The 19,282-nt window shown below is 45.3% G+C and overlaps 1 protein-coding gene across 3 annotated transcripts in view; it reads right to left on the bottom strand.

Moving 5' to 3' along the window:
• Positions 1-19,282, bottom strand: part of LOC122916393 (synuclein alpha interacting protein) — a 236,251-nt gene that overhangs the window by 150,883 nt on the left and 66,086 nt on the right. Inside the window, exon 1 of one of the 3 annotated variants that reach the window (XM_044263724.1) lies at positions 7,284-7,344. The exons of 1 other annotated variant lie outside the window; for it this stretch is intronic. The gene's annotated coding sequence lies outside the window, so the exon portion shown is untranslated. Of the gene's footprint in view, positions 1-6,663; positions 6,704-7,283; positions 7,345-19,282 lie in introns of those variants that run through there. One more of the 3 variants, XM_044263713.1, reaches the window with a different exon arrangement.

The raw sequence follows: 19,282 nt of genomic DNA, 5'->3' as shown, positions 1-19,282 counted from the left end.
CATAAATATTAACTATTAAATAACCTCTTTTATGGCGGGGGGGAGGTGCAGATGGGAAGCATTCCTCATCTGCTTTCTGAGCCATACATTCTAGCTTCGAGACTGACTTTGGGCCACTGATGTTTTTCAGTCTCTTCCTTGAAGTAGCTGTTAGCAACCAAGCAGGCAACAAGCATGCCAAGGAGCTGGGGAAACAGCTGAAAAGTGTCCAAGCAGCAATTTCAAAGAGAACCTACTTTCGGAGCCAACACTGTGAGACGCAAATTTAAGAGTCGAGTTAAAGGAAATAGAATGAACCTTGAAAATCACCGAGATGAATGACTCAGTGCAGAGTTTTCACTCATTCCTCTGCAGCTTCTTGACTACCTTTGCTGTGAGGAGCCCCTGGCTAGGTACAGGGGTACACAAAGACCAAAAATCACCATGCAGCTGTCACTATGAGCACTCTGGGAGAGTCAGTCACAGATCCCAGAGTTTGAAACAGGGTTTCAAAGTCAACTATGAAGCAGGGCTGGGCAGGACTGAGTGTTCAGCAAAGGCTTCTTGCAAGAGCAATACTTGGGTTGAGTGTGGAAGGAGGGGTGGATGTTCAATGTCAAGTAAGGTCACAAAAGGGGAAACAACAGTCCATAGAGACAAAAGCACAGGCCAATATATGAAAATGAGAGAAGATGGAGCATTTGGGGACCGAGGAGTTGCACAGTTCAGCACAGCATGGCAATAACGGGGGCAGCTGGAAGAAGCCTTGCCTCCCTCCTACTCACCCACTTAGGCAGTTACCCGAAATTCAAGTTCACGTCTTTGTTCTTTAGAAAGAGCACTGGGGCCACGGTGGGGAAGACAGAGTTGAAGTGGACAGACTGGGTATGGCATTTTCAGAGGAGGGCTGTGCAGGGTGAAACGGAGGCTCTGACTCTAAACTAATAGGGAAAGAGTAAGGTGGAGACAGAGCAGGAAGTTGTGGTGACTGACAAGGTGGAGGTCACGTTAGGATCATTCCCAGGTTCACGGCTTGGGGGCAGAGTGAGAGGGCAATTCGTCCACCAGGGAAAACAGATGCAAGAGAAGATACCTGCCCCTTTGCTTGCATGGTTTTCCTGCTCTCAGCCCGTTGGGTTTAGGAGGGTTTTGCTGATCACCCTCCCTGTGTAGCTCCTGCATTCCCCATCTCCCGCCTCCCCACGCAGTCTGCTCCTCCTGTTTCCCTAGGCTCCAGGCCCGGGCACGTTATCAAGGACAAGCCAGGTCACATGTTCCAAACCCCTGGCCACAGTAGCTGGTTCAGTCAAGGGCAAGTGCCCAGTAATTCGAGTTAATCCCAAATTACTCTCTTTTCCTGCAGGGGTGAAGCTTGAAGCTGCTGTTGACCATCTCACCACCACGAAGAAGAGGGGAAATGAGAACGGGAGCCAAACATATACCCCTTCCTGCCTAACCAGGTATAAACTGGGCTTCTATGACTTGCGGCCAAGAGCCACTGATAAAGGTAAGAAGTAAAGAAAAAGGAAAGGCTAGGTCTGTTGCATGGTGGATTATAAAAACCTCCGTAACTGAGACAATAGTACCTTGAAACATTTGAATCTACTGAAGACATTTAGGGATTTTATAGCAAATGCTACTGTGACTAATGAAAAGTCAAACCAGACTGCTTTAGAAAAGGTTACTGTACCAGATCATGGTACATTCACTCATTAAATTAACATTTATGGAATATCTTCAGGGCTCTTAGACTTGTACAAAAGCAGCAATAAAAAGTGGTGTGCTTGGATTTGAGCGGGTCCATCCGCGGCCTTCCATAACGAGCAGCTGTGCGCGCCGCTCAGACTAATTGTGCGAGGCCAGAGCGGCCAGGTGGTTCTGTCTGGCCCGCAGCTGCGCTTGATGCGGACGAGGCCACCTGAATTTCAGACTGGCCGTTGCTAAAGCCAGGCTGGTAAAGCCGCACCTTCACTGAGCCCTTAGGTGAAAAAGCGTTGAACGCGTTTTGAATTCCTCTCCCCTCTAATAAAACAACCGCCGATTTTTATGGAGGAGCCTGGAGGACCCGCGATGTTGGGCCTTCTTTCTTTACTCTCTTTCCATGCAAAGCCCCCGACACTAGCATGGGTTTAACTCTTTCTTATGAATGCACCTGCAGAGCTCTAGGTAAGTAGGCCTGAACTGTCAGCTCCTACCCTGTGGGCTTCTCGGGGTGCTAGGTCCAAATAAATCTGCAAGGGTTCCTTACTGCTGAGCATGTGTTGGTTCTGCGCCCCTGGGTCCAGTCTCACTTCTGACAAGCAGTACGCCCCTGTCCTCCTACTGAATCCCCATTGGGTGCTGTCTTAGTGGGGCTGTCAGCTAACATGCCCAGCTAAGCAGTGTGCATGCCATTATGCTGGGCCAGAGGTTTCTCTCTCTCTCTAAGATTTTATTTATTTATTTGAGATAAACAGAGAACAAGGGGAGGGGCAGAGAGAAGAGGAGAAGTCGTCTCCTTGCTGAGGGCAGAGCCCGACCCAGGGCTCCATCTTACAACTCTGAGATCATGATGGGAGCCGAAACCCAGAGTCAGATGCCCAACTGACTGAACCCAGGCACCCCCAAAGGTTTCCTCTTTGCGGGTATGCTAAGTCCACGGGCAGACCTCTGGCTGTGCTTTGCAGTAAAAGAACTCGAGTTCTTACTCCCCCAACCCCACGGTGATTCCCTTTCCATCCCGAAAGTGGCTCTTCTGACTTCCCTTTGACCTCTGAGGTATTCTCAGGTTGCCTCTTGGTTTCTGTTGCTTTACTCTAGAGAAACTCAAGTCTCTACAATTCACTGCAACTTAAGCACTAAGCCACAGCTAAACTTATACATACTCTGCAGTTTATGAAGTCCCTTCACATTCAATTTATCTCTTTTAATCAACCCTTCTGGAACTGAATTTTTCTTCTCTCCCCCAAATAAACCACTTACTGATTTCTCTGTTTCTCACGATGGCACTTAAGCTTTTTTAAAATTTCGGAATGATTTGGACTGGGGGCTTTCAGTCATGCCCTATCATCAGCAGTCACCTAAACCTGAACTATGGGACCCCCACCCAGAGTGATCCCCTCCTTTCCACTGTCTCTGCCTCCTCCTTTGCCAGAGCTTTCCTCACCTCCCAACAATGGTCTCCTAACTCTGCCACTAGCCTACTGTCTCCAAACCAACCTGACACCCCTGGCGGAAGGTTGTGACTCAAATTTTACTATCGCTGCATTATTCCTCACCTACCCAAGGTTTATAGAACAAAGACTACAAGACAATGATGTACAGTTCATTTCCTAACCTAAATTCTGGCCTGCCCACTAATATCTCCTGACTTAAAATAGACTCTTCCTTAGTAGGAAACATAGGCCAAAATGACTGTTCAAACATGCAATAAATTGGGGGGGGGGAGGAAGGGCTGCAATTTTGTGTGTGCGTGTGTGTGTGTGGGGCTGTCTCTCATTATAAGTGGCATCTTTCTATACTCCTGGAATGCAAGGTGACCTTGTGATTTGATCTGACCCATGGGAGAGGGTCACAGAGGCTTCACACTTGCTCTTTTGCTGCTCTTGGTACAGGGTTTATTATGTGAAGACGCCCAGTCTTGTCGGCTCAAGAACAGGAGGTACATGCCTTGGTCACCTGTTCATCCGGCTAACAGCATGGTAACTGCCAGATGTAACCGAAGCCATCCCATCATCCTGCCAGCAGCCCACCTACCAGCAGACTGAAGATGCCTGTCAAGTTCAGCAGAAGAACCACCCAACTGAGCTCAGCCCAAACCACAGACCACAGAATCATGAGCTTCAGTAGCTGCTTTAAGCAACTGCATTTTGGGGTCACTGGTTAGGCAACGACCCCTAACTGGTAACACATGTGAACTGATTTGGTCATTTTCTCCCCAGAACTCCTTTCCAATGACTATTCAGCATCTTGGGTGCTCTACCATAAGATATCTTTTGTGGGTCCTATTTCCTCCCTTCTCAGTGCCTTGTGAAGAGATCGTGCACTGCATATTTTTATATGCCACACATGCATGAAATGAATACACTGCAATTGTTTAGGAGTCAATTAGTGCTTGCCCAGAGCCTAGCCATCAGTTTCATCAATTCATAGTCATCATTTCAACATATAACTTGATCACTGACTTTAAAGCTTAAAAGAGAGTGAAGATGCAAACTATAAATGAAATCTGGTTATCTCACCCATGTGAAATGCAAAATCATCCAAAGTATAAATCCTACAAGTAACCAATTTATTGATTCATTTTCAATAAATTACTCCTTGTAACTAAACCTGATTGTCGATCAAAGGCACCCAAGGAAACAAATACATAAGGGTAAAAGTTTCACAGGAGCAATTGTTAGATTTTCGCCAGGATATTATTGTACTCCCAAGACACAGATTTCTCCTATGTGGTTTGCAACTATAACCTGACAGACTGCCAAAAATAAGAGTTCTATTCTAAGAGTGTCACTGATTCTCTTGTTGCTGGTTCAATTATATTTTTGCATTTAAAAGAGAATTTCCCTTGTGTTTCTTATAATGGTGCACCTGCTCCTTGGGAGATTTCCTCTTCTGACAAGCAATGCCTTAAATCTGGCAAGAAAAACAGCTCCAGGCTTTCTCTGATAATATCAAAGATCATTTGTTTGTATTAGATGTTTGTGTGGGTTTCCCTCCTCTTAAGAGCAGTAAAGTACTACTACAGCTCCTTCCAAAACAAGGGTGCTCACAAAGTTTCTTGGCCTCTGTTCCACATTTCCACAGACACCTGCACCAAGTGCCTGGAATTAACAAAACTGTGACATAGTATATAGAGAGATTCATCTACGCTAGTCACTTCCTTTCGGACATCAACACATGGTAAATGTCAAATCAATAAACGCAGCCTCACTTCACATCTACTGTCTTGTAACCTTCCTTCATGAAATTCTTCGGATGGAGAAAATGAAGTTTACATTCAAAGTTATATCCCTTATTTTGTTCTATTTTATTTTTGAGATTTCCAAAGATCCTTAAGAGAAGTACCACCTTCTTCTTTCTGACTCTAGACCTGGGAACTCCTATATATTTGGCTATGGGTAATCTCCGGTTAGAACTGCCTTTGGGAGAGACTTCCGTGATTGACAGCAAAATGTCACACCTTCTTCAAATAGTTTTAAGAACCCCTTAAAGTTCCTTCCACTCGGAACCATGAACCACGCTGAGCCTAAATTAACATTGAGCTGCATGGGGAGTAGCCAATAGACATCTTCTCCCAGATGCGAACACATTAGCATACTGCTTCCCTAGACCTTGTTCTCTCTGCCTTTTAAAATTTCAATATGTACAAATGAAATACAGATTTCAATCCATTCCCAATGGGGATGTCTGCTCCGTAATAAGAGAAATAGGTTTTTGCCTTCTTGCAGATTCAGCAAGGAGAGTGGTGCTTGAAAATTACGTGTTTAGAGTGACACCTTGGAGAACTGACATTCTCTGCACACATGTAATCCTCATAAACCTCCCCAGACAGCCCTTATTTCACTTTGCAAAATGCACCCTGGCCGGACTCCACAGCACGTGGTGTGTGGCGAGACTGTCCTGCCCAGGCTCTCCCTTCCTCTGAGTTCTTCCCTGCCTCCAGGCTCTCTGATGGGCACTTGTCCCTCAAAGTCGAGAGAAGTGAGGAGGCCCAGCCACCAGCCAGGGCAAAACCGACACCAAGAGTACTGCTTCCTCAATGAACTTTCCCAAGGAAAGCAAGGTTCCCACAGGAAAAAACAACACGTTCCACCCCTCACACCCCCCCTCCTAGCGGTCCATTGAAAATGAGCAACAATGCTGTTGCCTTTTTGTTTCGTAAAGACTTTCTTCGCTGCAAGCAGTAGCGTGTTCCTCAAAGAATGCTAGTATTTCCTGTGGAAACTGTATGGCTGCCAGGAATGGCTCATAATTTTCCCTTCTTCTCTTTTCGTAAAAAATGAAATAAACAAAACGTGGCATTTGACAATAGCCAAAATACCAGTTCACCTCACTTACCACCTGCAGATGAAAGTCATCACCACGAGGGAAGGCCAAGAGAGACACGTTCCCGGCTCAAATCGACGCGGACGAGCCTGGGAAGCAGGACAGCGCCCGGGGCAGCTCTGAGCCCCGGCTGGAGCGGGAGGCAGCCAGGGAGCCCCGGGAATGCGCGTGGGGCTCCCCGGAGCGGCAGCCACCCCAGCCGTCCCTTTCCGCGCTGATTAGTATTGTCATTGGGTACTGTCGCTGTTACTATTACTTGGCCCCTCGTCCTCCGGGCTCTCGGGAGCTGGGGCCCTGCCCATCGCCGCCTCCGACACGAGGTGAGGTGGCAGCGCGGATGACCACCACACGAAACGGGCAAAGGAAGAGAACAATCCTTTGGCAGCCGAGGCGGGGGCTGTCTCCCCCCTTCCCCAGAGGAAAGCTGCCGCTCGGCAGCCGCCGCCGCCGTTACTATAGAGACCTTCCCCCAAACCCGCTCTGCAGAGGCGCCGCCGCTGCCCGGGCCGCCCGGACTCGCGGCACAAAGGGGGCCCGGGGGCTGTGGGAAGCAGGGGCGACACCCGCCGGGGTCGCCCGGTGCAAACTTGGAAAGGCTCAGCCGCCCGCGCCGCCGCCCCCCGCCGCCCCGCCGCGCCCGCCGGGACCTGGACTCACCGGGGGCGCCCGGCGCGCCGGCGACTCGCGAGCGCGGACCGACTGACGGACGCACGGGTGGACGGCGGCGGCGGGAGCAGGAGCCGCCGCAGCGGGAGCGGGCGGGCGGGCGGGCGGGCGGCAGAGGCGCTGCCGCGGCCCGCTACGTCACAATGCGGCCGGGCCGCCGGCGCCGCTCCCCCGGCCCCCCAACGGGCGCGCGCGGGGCGGGGGCAGCCCCGGGGCGGCCGGGCGCGGAGCCGGCGCGGGGGCACGCGGGGGCACGCGGGGGCGCGGCGCGGGCGCACCGCGAGGGACGGGGGCGCGGCCACACCGCCGGGACTGCCTCCACCCCGCGCGCGCCCCTCGCCCCGGGCCGCGAGTCCCGCTCCGCCGGACTGACGGCCACCCTCCCCGGCCGGCCCGCGCCCCTCCCGCGCCGCCTCCCCGCCGGCTCCGCGGCTGGCGTCCGCGAACCTGCGCTTCCTTCTCCACCTCTCGCCGGTCCACCTCTGACGCCTCGGCTCCTCGGCAGCTGGGCTGCTCCTCTCCTCCCCTCCTACTTTTTGCCCCCGCTCCCCCCTTTCTCCTCCGCCCCCCGCTCGGCGGCCTCTCCCCCTGGAAATGAAATCGCCCCTCACCGGGATCCACGCTTCAGCGGCTGCCCCCTCATTGGTCCCCAAACCAGTCTGCCGGTCCAGCCTGAACCGGGAAAAGGGACTCGGGGAGGGGAAACGGAAGGTGGGCACAGTCCTGGGACACTGCTGAGCTTGAGAAGCCTTTGGCAGAGGAGGTGGCGCTCGCACGGAGTCCTCGCCCCCTCTCCTCCCTCCTGCTCGCGCCCTCCAGGGCTTCGGCGAGGAGTGGATGGCAAAGGGGGCTTGGCCCGGACTGTCCTTTGCTCCGGCGTGGGTGCTGGATGGAGACCTTGCGCTGAAATAATGGCTTTTTCATTCGACAACTTTGCTGTTCCGCGGACCCTACTGTAAAATTTACTTTCAGCGTTTTTTTTCTTGAAGGGAGGCGGAGGTGGGGCGGGGGGGCAGCTGCATGAGGCATGTGGGCAAGTCAGCCGTTGCGACTGCCTCTTTCCTTCCTTATTTCCTAAATGAAATCAGGGAGAGTGGAAGCATTTATGGTAACATTGGCTCAGGACCATCTCTCTTTTTGCCCTTTGGAAAGATTTAAATGGTTTTGAAGAAATCCCTTTCCCAGGAGAGATGACTCGGAGAAGTTCACTCAGCAAAGCTATTGAGGGCCACTCTCTTGCTGTAGGGTGTGGCTGCTTGCCGGCTCTTACCCCAGAGAAAAGTGTGAGGAAGCAAGTTCTGGTCCATCCATCCTCTTTGTTCCCTTGCCAGTTCCAAGGGAGCTAGAGTGGCGCCAGGATCCTGGGAAACTCAGTACTTATCTGGGTTAATGGCACTGGGGATGTGCAGCATGTGTGAGCCTGTCATTGAAAATACATCATGGATAATATATTTACTACAAAGAATAAAGATAATGTATTATATATTAATAGCCCATAATAATGTATTATTACATATGTTAATAATATGTCTTTAATACCTAGCAACCAGAAACGACCTGATTGTTTAAAAAGTGGAGTTTTCTGGATGACTGGTGTAAAACTGTACACAGTGCCTATGCAGTGCATGGGCTGCTCTGTTGGCAGGAAAGAGGCAAACTGTAGGATTAGGAGGACATGGCCCGCCATCCTGTTCTGGACCTGTCTGGACAAGTACAGTAATTACTTGAGATGAGGACTCCTTTGAAGGCCAGCAGAAGACATTTCACGTGCTTCTAATTTGATTTCCTACTGAGAAACTGAATTTCTCTCTCTCCGCTTTTTGACATCATTGGCCAAGAGTGTGTCCTGCAGTGTTGTAATTTGTTTATTGTAATTGATCATATATAAGACTTCAAGTACATGTATAGAAAGTGGCTTCACAATTTTAAGAACACGCATTATCCTTCAGTAGAAAAATATAAAATCAGATGACATCATATGGCACTAAAAATACTTGAAAATATTGGGCTTAATTCATTCACATCTGGTTAAAATAAAAATACTGTTTTTTGTGTTCCCTTTTTTTTTTTTTTGCCTAGTGTAAACTCTGAGAAAAGCACATCTTGCTGCCATCCAGTAGATATGGATGGAAATTGGTGTCATCCTTGACATGGTCTGTAGAGAGCCAAGTTCCATTGCCATCCTGTTAAATATTTTGACATCCTGGTTTTTTTTTTAAATAATCAGATTTTAATGTATCAAAGGAGTAATCTGTTGAATAATAAATGGGCATCTTCTTCCTACTGCACTGAACACCTACCAGCTCTAATAGTGCACCAGGTGTTAAATGGTTCAAGAATGGGACTGATTGTGTTGTACGTACAGAAAATGGGTTGTCCCAGGGGAAAAAAAAATTAGCTGCTGTTGTGTAGCCCAAGGAAAAGCATGCCATAGAGTAAAAGGGCAGTCTCTGAGATGTTGTTTCAGACAGTTTCCCGTTTTTCAATAGTTCTTTTCTCATGGTTTATTCTCTTCCTAACATGTTTTTGATTACATGTTTACCATTGTTTTCATGTGATTATTTTTACACTGTGATTTAAACTTACACTTCTATATACTTTCCTGCATAGTCTATGAGTTTGCTTTTGCTTGTATCATTTGTTGGTTTGCTTTTCCTGTGCAATCTGGTGCTAAACTCGAAACCACAAATTGATATACAAAGTGTGGAAGGAGTGAGGTAGTTGGGTTGGAAGAGACCTGCTAGATTTTAAATTGGATGGCAAGAAAGCCAGCTTCGTCAGCATCATGTTGACTTGTTATCAAGTTCATGAACTACTCTGCTTAGTCTGTTAGCTGCTTATTGTCAATTACCAACCAGTCTCTGATACTCAGTTTTCTAATCAAGGAGCTGCCTCAGTAGGCTAGGTAGTACTGTGGAATGGCTTAGCAACCACAGCCACTGGACCATTTACCCCTTTCAAGAATATTCCCCACCATGCCTACCACTGCACCTTAACAGCAGTTTGCATCTTTCTGTTTCATGCCCATTTCTTAAAAAAAAAAAAAAAAAAAAAAAAAGCGAGCAAGCGAAAGAGTGAGAAAGATCTCTTTATTTGAGAGAGAGAGAGAGAGCGGTGTGTATGCAGGGGGAGAGGCAGAGGGAGACAAGCACTCTCCCCACTGAGTGGAATACCCCCCACACACACACATCAGGGCTCCATCCCAGGATCCAGAGATGAGGACCTAAGCCAAAATCAAGAGTCTGACGCTTAACCGACTGAGCCACCCAGGCACCCCTCATGTCCATTTCTTATCCCCTACCATTCAACTGTCAATTCCCATCAAGATGCCAGGGAGTTCATATTACTCATATGTGGATCTTCAACACTGAGTACATTTTTTTTACTCAAGAGTTAGCTACTGAGAATAATTAGTACAAAACTCCATTTCACTGTATATCATCTGCCAAAGAGCTGACATCTAATTGTTCATTCAATTATTACAATTAAACATCTGCCTCTATCCTTTTACCCAGTTCCCATAATATATCTTTATTGTGTGACAAACACTGGATAAACCTGCTATAACACTGTCACTGATCAAGCCGAAAACCATTCTCTTTTTTTCCCTATTTTTAAATGTAGATTTTTCTTTAATAAAACATCTCTGTATTAAAGGCTCAGATTTTTTTATTCTCATGGTACATCTGGGTCATTGAGGGAAGATCTGTTTGAAGTCCTTCCTGATTTCTGGTTGAGAACGATAGTTTGGTTGGGGCAGACTATTATTTTATCCTGGAGTCACGCTTGTTTCATTTGCTTGTACAAATATATGTAAGTAATTACAAGGTCTTTATATGGAGAATCAGACCATACTCTTGCATAAATGTGATTGTATCAGTCAAGATGGGTTAGGTTACCTTGTGGTAACAATCATGCAACAATTCAAAACTTTCATAGATTAAGACAAATATATTTCTTGCTCTCACTAGATGTCAAGTTCAGGTCAGCTGTACCTCTGCTTCAGGTCTTTTTTTTTTTTTTCCAATTTATTTATTTTCAGAAAAACATTATTCATTATTTTTTCACCACACCCAGTGCTCCATGCAAGCCGTGCCCTCTATAATACCCACCACCTGGTACCCCAACCTCCCACCCCCCCGCCACTTCAAACCCCTCAGACTGTTTTTCAGAGTCCATAGTCTCTCATGGTTCACCTCCCCTTCCAATTTACCCAAATTCCCTACTCCTCTCTAACGCCCCTTGTCCTCCATGCTATTTGTTATGCTCCACAAATAAGTGAAACCATATGATAATTGACTCTCTCTGCTTGACTTATTTCACTCAGCATAATCTCTTCCAGTCCTGTCCATGTTGCTACAAAAGTTGGGTATTCATCCTTTCTGATGGAGGCATAATACTCCATAGTGTATATGGACCACATCTTCCTTATCCATTCATCTGTTGAAGGGCATCTTGGTTCTTTCCATAGTTTGGCGACTGTGGCCATTGCTGCTATAAACATTGGGGCCATCAAAATCAAAAGCTTCTGCACAGCAAAGGAAACAGTCAAAAAAACAAAGAGGCAACCCACGGAATGGGAGAAGATATTTGCAAATGACAGTACAGACAAAAGGTTGATATCCAGGATCTATAATGAACTCCTCAAACTCAACCCACACGAAACAGACAAACACATCAAAAAATGGGCAGAAGATATGAACAGACACTTCTCCAATCAAGACATACAAATGGCTATCAGACACATGAAAAAATGCTCATCATCATTAGCCCTCAGGGAGATTCAAATTAAAACCACATTGAGATATCACCTTACACCAGTTAGAATGGCCAAAATTAACAAAACAGAAAACATCATGTGTTGGAGAGGATGTGGAGAAAGGGGAACCCTCTTCCACTGTTGGTGGGAATGCAAGTTGGTGCAGCCTCTTTGGAGAACAGTGTGGAGATTCCTCAAGAAATTAAAAATAGAGCTTCCCTACGACCCTGCAATTGCACTCCTGGGTATTTACCCCAAAGATACAGATGTCGTGCTTCAGGTCTTTTTGATTTTAAGCCTCAGCCAAATGGAGCAGCTTGCTAACAGCAAGATTGCTCATCACTCCATGAAGGAAAGAGAACTAAGAAGGGTCTTCAACCAAGAATTAGATGCTGCAGCTTAGAAGCTAGACCTGTCACTGCTGCTCACAGCTCATTGGCGGGAACTAGTCATGAGGCTCCACCACTCAGAGAGCAAGGAGGAGGGGGTCCTGGTTGGCTCAGTCGGTTAAGCACCTGCCTTCGGCTGGGGTCATGATCCCAGGGTCCAGGGATCCAGCCCCATGTCGGGGAGCCTGCTTCTCCCTCTCCCTCTGCCTGCTGCTCCCCCTTCTGCGCTCTCTGTCAAATAAATAAAATCTTAAACAAACAAGAGAACAAGGATGGGCATCGTACAACATACCCAGAGTATTTGGTAATTAATAAGATGGGGAAATGTGAACATTTTACATTTCACCGTAGATAAAACAGGAGAAAATTCCCTGTGTATTTTACCTGAAAGCCCTAGAGTTTAAGTAGGGGAATAGATGTCGAACCCAAGTATAAATGCTATAGCAAGTTTTACTTTCTGAAAGAAATTGCCCAAACCACAGTAAAGAAACATGACTGAGAAAAAATGACGAGGAGCTCAGTTTTTGAACAGTTTTGAGTTTCACAGAGAAAGGGATGGTTAGAGGACATACTCATTTGGTTCTCCCCACCCCCTTTCTCTGATACACTCCCTGCCCCCTCCTCTTCCACCTGCTCTTTAGACAGTGCTCCTCTCTGCTGTACCCATGTGATTTCTCCCCTGCTTACACTGAGTGTGATTAGGAATTAGCCACTCCTCACATGACAAGTTTTCTATGGTCATTTCTTCACTTTCCAGTACTTCTTCCCCCTTTAGGATGTCTTTTCTCTCTTAGCTTTTTGCTTCATCTTAGACTTCTAATAAAGTTAGAATTGGAAGGGAGATGAAATTCAAGTACCGCAGTTTAGCTGCTTATATATAATAGAGCAGCTTTAATCAAAGATTTGGTATAGAAGGAAGTTTATGGATTGTTAACCTGACTCAGTGAGATTATCCTGGGATTTTGATTAATCCCATTACTACGCTTTTACCTATTCTTCTAGGTCATTGGAAGTTCATTGTTGGTATTTCTATATGGAAACCATTAAATCGTGTGCAAAAACATGGTCAGGTGAAGGAATATCTTGACATATGGTTCTGAGGCAGTCTGGTGCAAAATACAAAAAGACTCTACCGGGGGCCAAGGGGTTTTGGTTTTGTTTGGTTTTGTCTGTTTGTTTTTGTTAATCAACTGATCTGGGGCCACTGTCTTTCCTCTGGGCTCCTCTTCCATAGTGAGTTACTAGCAGAGAACACTGACTTTGTAAAGCTGTTGAAATACCTAGAGGAACTCTGGATCCAAACTCTATTCAGGCAGGCAGTATGTAAGTTTCATGACTGGATTTAACTATACCTACTTAACCCCAATGGCCAGATTTTTGCAGGTTAGTTCTTTTTTCCATCTGAGGTTGACTTGGACTCACCACTTCCCCTGCTCCCGGGAGAGACTCTCTGCCCACTCTTCTAGGCTTCATCCATAAATCCTCAGTTTTGATTTAAAAGGGGCACCTGGGGGGCTCAGACGCTAAGAGTCTGCCTTCAGCGCAGGTCCTGATCCCGGGGTCCTGCTTCTCCCTCTCCCACTCCCCTTACCTGTGTTCCCTCTCTCATTGTCTCGCTCTCTCTCTGTGAAATAAATATCTTTTTTTTTTTTTAAAGAAGTGGTACTTCTTCAGCAAACTGCCTGAAGGATGGGTCTCTTTTCCCAGGGATCCTCCTCACATCATTTTTATTAACAGGTCATCTTTTCCCCCTATACTTTTTATGGAAAGCTCTTCCTCTCAGGGTGGCTTGTTGCCTTCAGATCTGTAGGAGCAGACTCCCCCTGGGTTATAGCCCATCTCCTTATCTGTCTACTGACGCCACCAGTCTGAATCAGGCTGCCATTGAAAATGGCGAAATGTGTCTGAGCCTTGTGCTCCCAGAAATCAGCAACGGATGTCCCCACCTTTTTGTGTTCCGGGAAATGGTTTACCCCAAAGAGTCACTTCCCCATATGATTGATAAAACTCATGGTCCACTCTCTCTCCTGACTCCATAAGATTCACAGGTGTTTGGCTCCCTTGTTTACCTATGACAAGGCCAAGCACAGACTTTTCCTTTTCTGCCTGAAGGTGTTGACAAGACTAGACACAGACCCTCCAACTTCCCTTTCTTTGTCTCATGAATGAATAGCTGAGATTAAACTGTTTGTCCCTCTGAAACTTGCTAGACACAGAAAAAACATTTCCTGTTCAGCTAACTGACCTAGACTTCCCTTGATTGCAAAACAATCCCAACTGAAGTCACCCCACCTGCGACTTGTCTCTCCCTCCCTATAAAAGTCTAACACAAAATCCCACTACAGAAACACTCTGATACTCAGATTTAGGGTGCTCAGGCTATCGTAAGAACCTGAATAAAATCAATCTTACTTGTCTGTGTTTGGCTTTGATACCGCCCTTTTCCCCTTTAGATTCTGGTGCCTTTTCATCTTCATGAATAGCTACCGTAGTCACTGCCATGAATTGAGGCCAAGGACCTGTTATTTAACCAGAAGATGGTTATTTTTAAGCAAACTTTTATATCCAACATTTTTGTCTGCAAGGGAAATTCCTAATGCTCTACAATAATAACAGAGCAGTGTTTTAAATCCTTCAAATTGCACACGTCTCATTATTCAATTTTTCCACAGGTTTCTTTTTTCTGTTGGTGACTTGAATAGCCCTTCTACATCAGAGCATCCAACTGTATGGTTAGGGATAAATGAAAATGCTGTAAGTTGCCAAACAGTCAGCATACTTGCTTTCATAATATGACATGTGTACATAACAATATCTTAGTTATTAAGTACTCAGTCCGGTTTTCTATGCTCTACCATGGGATTAATCTATTTCCAGAGCTTCCACATTAGTAATTTGCCTACTGGGTTACAGTACTTTCCAACATGGACCAAGAGGAGAGAGAAATAATTTCTAAGACAGGGGCGCAGGATGGGTGCTTTCAACAATTGGAATAGTCCACAGATTAAAGACCTCTTAAGAAAGGGAGGAGGAGGGGCGCCTGGGTGGCTCAGTGGGTTAAGCCTCTGCCTTCCGCTCAGGTCGTGGTCCCAGGGCCCTGGGATCAAGCCCTGCATCAGGCTCTCTCATCACTCAGCAGGGAGCCTGCTTCCCTTCCTCTCTCTCTGCCTGCTGCTCTGCCTACTTGTGATCTCTCTCTCTCTGTCAAATGAATAAATAAAATCTTTATTAAAAAGAAGGGGGGAGGAGGGAGGCAGAGGAGAGAGGGAGGAGAAAGAGAGAAGGGATGTTCATTTAAGAATGAAACACCATGACCAGGAGGTCTTTTGAAATTCTGTTATCATGCAGTCTTCATCCTCAAGGGCACTTGTGGACACTAAGAGATTTCACACGTGTATGTAAACACCGATTAAATCTTGAACTGGAGGTTCTGGTATTTGAAATGAATTTGATTAAATAGTTATACAAAGGAATGCAGGTCAGCAAGCGTGGTTAAATGATCTGAAGAGGAATGCAGGTCAACTTCTGAACACCACACCACGTTCCCGGGGACCTGTCCCAGATGCAGAATAGGAGCCGGACGAAAACGCATTCCACTGATTACACACCTACTGTGACGACACTGTGCGTTTAATTATGATTAGTCCTCTGGGCAGTCTCTCTTCCTTATTTTGATAATCATTTCACTATAGTACCTAATCTGTTCTGTGAATGTTACTGTTCTATATATCCGCCTGGATTCAAAGTTTCTGTTGTCTTTGTAAGGAATTCACCTTTTCTCTTACCTATTCTACCTTGAGACCAAACTCATGCATTTGGAGACAACTGGTTAGGTCTACTGTTGATGCTTATCCCTCTGAAGGGCAACAAAGGGATTTAGATGTCATGGAGACTAAAGCTATAATGGACTATTTTTTGGCTTTATCTCTAAGTAGCTTCTGGTAGGTTAACAGAACAAAAACTTCTTCCCCTCGGATAAGCCATGCAAAGACATTAGAACTAGTCACCTCTAAGTTGTAGAAGAAAGCCATCAATGAATGGAATGCCATAAGTAATTATAATACCCTCTGTTCCAAACCAGAATAAATCCTATGTCCAAACAGCTTTTGGTAGGAAAAACTGAAAAACGAAGTAAGGTTTTTATCTTCTTAGATATGACTCTGTTGTGAGTTTTGCTTCTTTTCCTCTAAATTTATAGCTTCCGGTTCCCAAGTCCTCAGCCTGAGGACATATGGTCCTCTTTAGAAGAAAAGAAGGAGAGAAAAGCTAAATTCATATTGAACTAGATGAAGACAACTGATGGCCAATGAAAAATGTTCCTTGTAAATTATGCGAAATGTTTTAAAGGCAGCTTATGGGAAGAATAGAGAAAGATGTAATTGTGGATAGAATAAATGCTTTTCAGTTCAAAGTCGAGAGCAACCCTGTAATGTAGAGGGTAAGCACGCTGCTCTGGGTATTAAACTCTTCGGGTTTAAATCTCAGATTCGTCTCATGCCATCCTCAGAGCTGGTTAACGTGCCTAGGTCCTAGTTTCCACAACTACAAAATGGGATGCTAATAGTGCCTATTTCACCAGATTGTTATGATAATTGATTAAGTCAATATTCCAAGAGCACTTAAAGTTGAACACACTAAGAATATGAATAAGTATTTGTCCAAAGAATGAACTCTAGAAAGCCGACAGCACCCACATGAATTCCCTGGCAAAATGGGTTCTGAAGCCCAGGGTTATGCCAGCTGGCTGTGAGGGTCACTATTTCTCTACCTGTGTCCTGGCATTAAATAGCATTGGGGCTCTTTGCTCCAAAAACAGAAGAGAAGTACATCTTGGATTCCCCTGCAGTATGTGTATGGTTATCCATGACCTTACTTTGATTATAATCACTGAGATGATTATAATAATTGTATATATATAATATATGCCATATATTACATATAATTTATAATATATACATATTAATATATCATATATTAATATGTATAATAATATAATATGTATATAAAATATATAATAAGTGATTATTATAATCACTGAGATGACATGAACTGTGGGAAACCTTTCAGTTTGGGTTCAAGTGTCATCACTGGTGCTCTGACAATCGAAGATTTGTAGAAATGTGGATCCTCTAATGTAATGTTTAACTTTGGATTCTAAATGGCATTTAACATTTTCCCCAGACTTCCCCTGGTGGTTTGATGCACAATGCAGAAACAGATGAAGAGGAAGTGTTTTGAGAAATGAAACAGCTTTAGTCAGAGAAGCATCGCCAGTATCTCTAACTCTAGGGATGATGGGTGTGATTTGGATGGGTTTACCATTAATGTGATAGAAACAGTTCTTGGAAAAATACAAAGTAACTTGTTAAGCATTTATCCAGAAAAGTAATATATTTGAGCACCTGCTGTGCATTGGGCATTGTGTTAGTAGTTTAGGCTATACTGGGGTAGATAGAGTCGACACACTAGATTGCCCTTACAGATAGTCAATAAACAAGTATATTTCAGCGTTGCTAAGAGCTATGAAAGCAGAAAACAAACTATTGTGGCAATAAATAAATAAATAAAAGATCTAGCGGTGCCTGGGTGTCTCAGTTGGTTAAGCATCTGCCTTTGTCTTAGGTCCTGATCTCAGGGTCTTGGGATCAAGTCCTGTATCGGGCTCCTTGCTTGGTGGGGAGTCTGCTTCTCCCTCTGCCCTTTCTCCCCTCATGCTCTCTCTCAAATAAATAAATAAAATCTTTTTTTTTTAAAGATTTTATTTATTTGACAGAGAAAGAGATCACAAGCAGGCAGAGAGGTAGGCACAGAGAGGGGGGGAAGCAGGCTCCCAGCTGAGCAGAGAGCACAGCTGAGCAGAGAGCTTAACCCACTGAGCCACCCAGATGCCCCATAAAAATCTTAAAAAAAAAAAAAAAAGGACCTAATATAATACTGGGTGGTCAGTGGTCAGAGAAGACCTCTGAGATTTGAAGAATGAGAAGAAGCCAACCCTGTGAACGGTGAGAGGAGGGTCCCAGGCCGAGGAGCCAGCTGGGACTGCTGGGCACACATCCACCAACCACTAAGAAGCCCAAAGAACATTTAGAGTATTTCCCAAATAATTAGTGATTTAAGAAGGGTCATATCAATCCACCTCTTGGACGGACGCCACACGCATACAAAAACAGTCAACAACACCATGAACTGTACGCTCAGGAAACACACGTGGACATGCTGACCCATTAAAAGCGCTTGCAAAGCATCTGTGAGAACAGTATCACTGCATGGCTCATCCCCAGAGAGCGAGTCTTCAGAGGAAGTAGAAAGTTCTCGGCATCCCCTGTAGTGTAGAGATCAATCATTGTTACTGAACATGTGTAGCTGAGGTGGAAAGACGATGAATTGTTCCAAAACCTTGGACGATTGAGACTGGAACACAAAGCACTTTCCAGAGCAAGTCGGGTAGCAGGAAATCACACAGGGGATGAAAAGGTCTATGAGGATCATAAATAATGAAGGACATCCATCAAAAAGTGTTTGATATCTGATGTGGAATTTAAGAATTGTGACTTCAAAATTTGGAGTGCTTTTCCTCCGCTCGAACTTTCCACATTTTTCTCACATCTGTCATGACCTTGGCAACGGCTTTACTAAGCTAGACTGACTAGGGGAAAAAGAACTTGGAATCTTGATTCAGAATCGAGGAAATGAACATTTTTTAAAAAAACACAATTCTATTGTTCACAGCATCCTGCACTCCCCAGAACTAGGTAGTATTATATAAAAAGCATAACAAGTCCACAGCAAATACTTCAAGCATAGCCTACAGGGTCCCTCTAGGTCCATGTTGTTGTTCAACACAGTAAGCACTAGCCAGAGGTAGTTATAAGCGCTTGAGCTAAGGCTAGTCCAAATTGAGGCATGCTGTAAATATAACATACACACCAGATTTCATGGTCTTAGTACAGAAAATCGAATGGAAAAACATCCCACTAATAACTGTATAATGTTTGGATATATTGGATTAAATTGGATTATATGTGTGTGTGTGTGTGTGTGTGTATAGTAAATTGGATTAAATAAAATACTGAAACTTAATTTCACCATTGATCTTTTTAATCCCCATACTTCAATGCTTCAACTCACACATTCCGCTTACATTGTATTGCTCTTGGACGGCTCTGTTTTAAGGAACAGACTTCACCGTACCTGCTCCCTAAGCAACCATCTGAAAGCATTCTGCCAAAATGGATGACAGTGTTGTTGGAGGGAAAACAGGTGGCTAACCAGCTTTAGGTTTAGGTGGAAGGTAACGGGTGGGTGTGACAGTTACACGGCATTGGAAAAATGGGTGCGTGGCAGAAAACTCAACAGTAAACGTTGGAGGAAATTACTGAGGTGCTCTGAAGATACTTCCAAATAAGGAAACCATGAGTGGAAAAAAAACAGAACAAAATAAAACCAAACACTATTCTATCCT

The sequence above is a fragment of the Neovison vison genome, chromosome 1 (assembly GCF_020171115.1).
Source record: "Neovison vison isolate M4711 chromosome 1, ASM_NN_V1, whole genome shotgun sequence".
Classification (NCBI taxonomy): domain Eukaryota; kingdom Metazoa; phylum Chordata; class Mammalia; order Carnivora; family Mustelidae; genus Neogale; species Neogale vison.
This window is presented reverse-complemented; position numbering and strand designations above follow the sequence as displayed.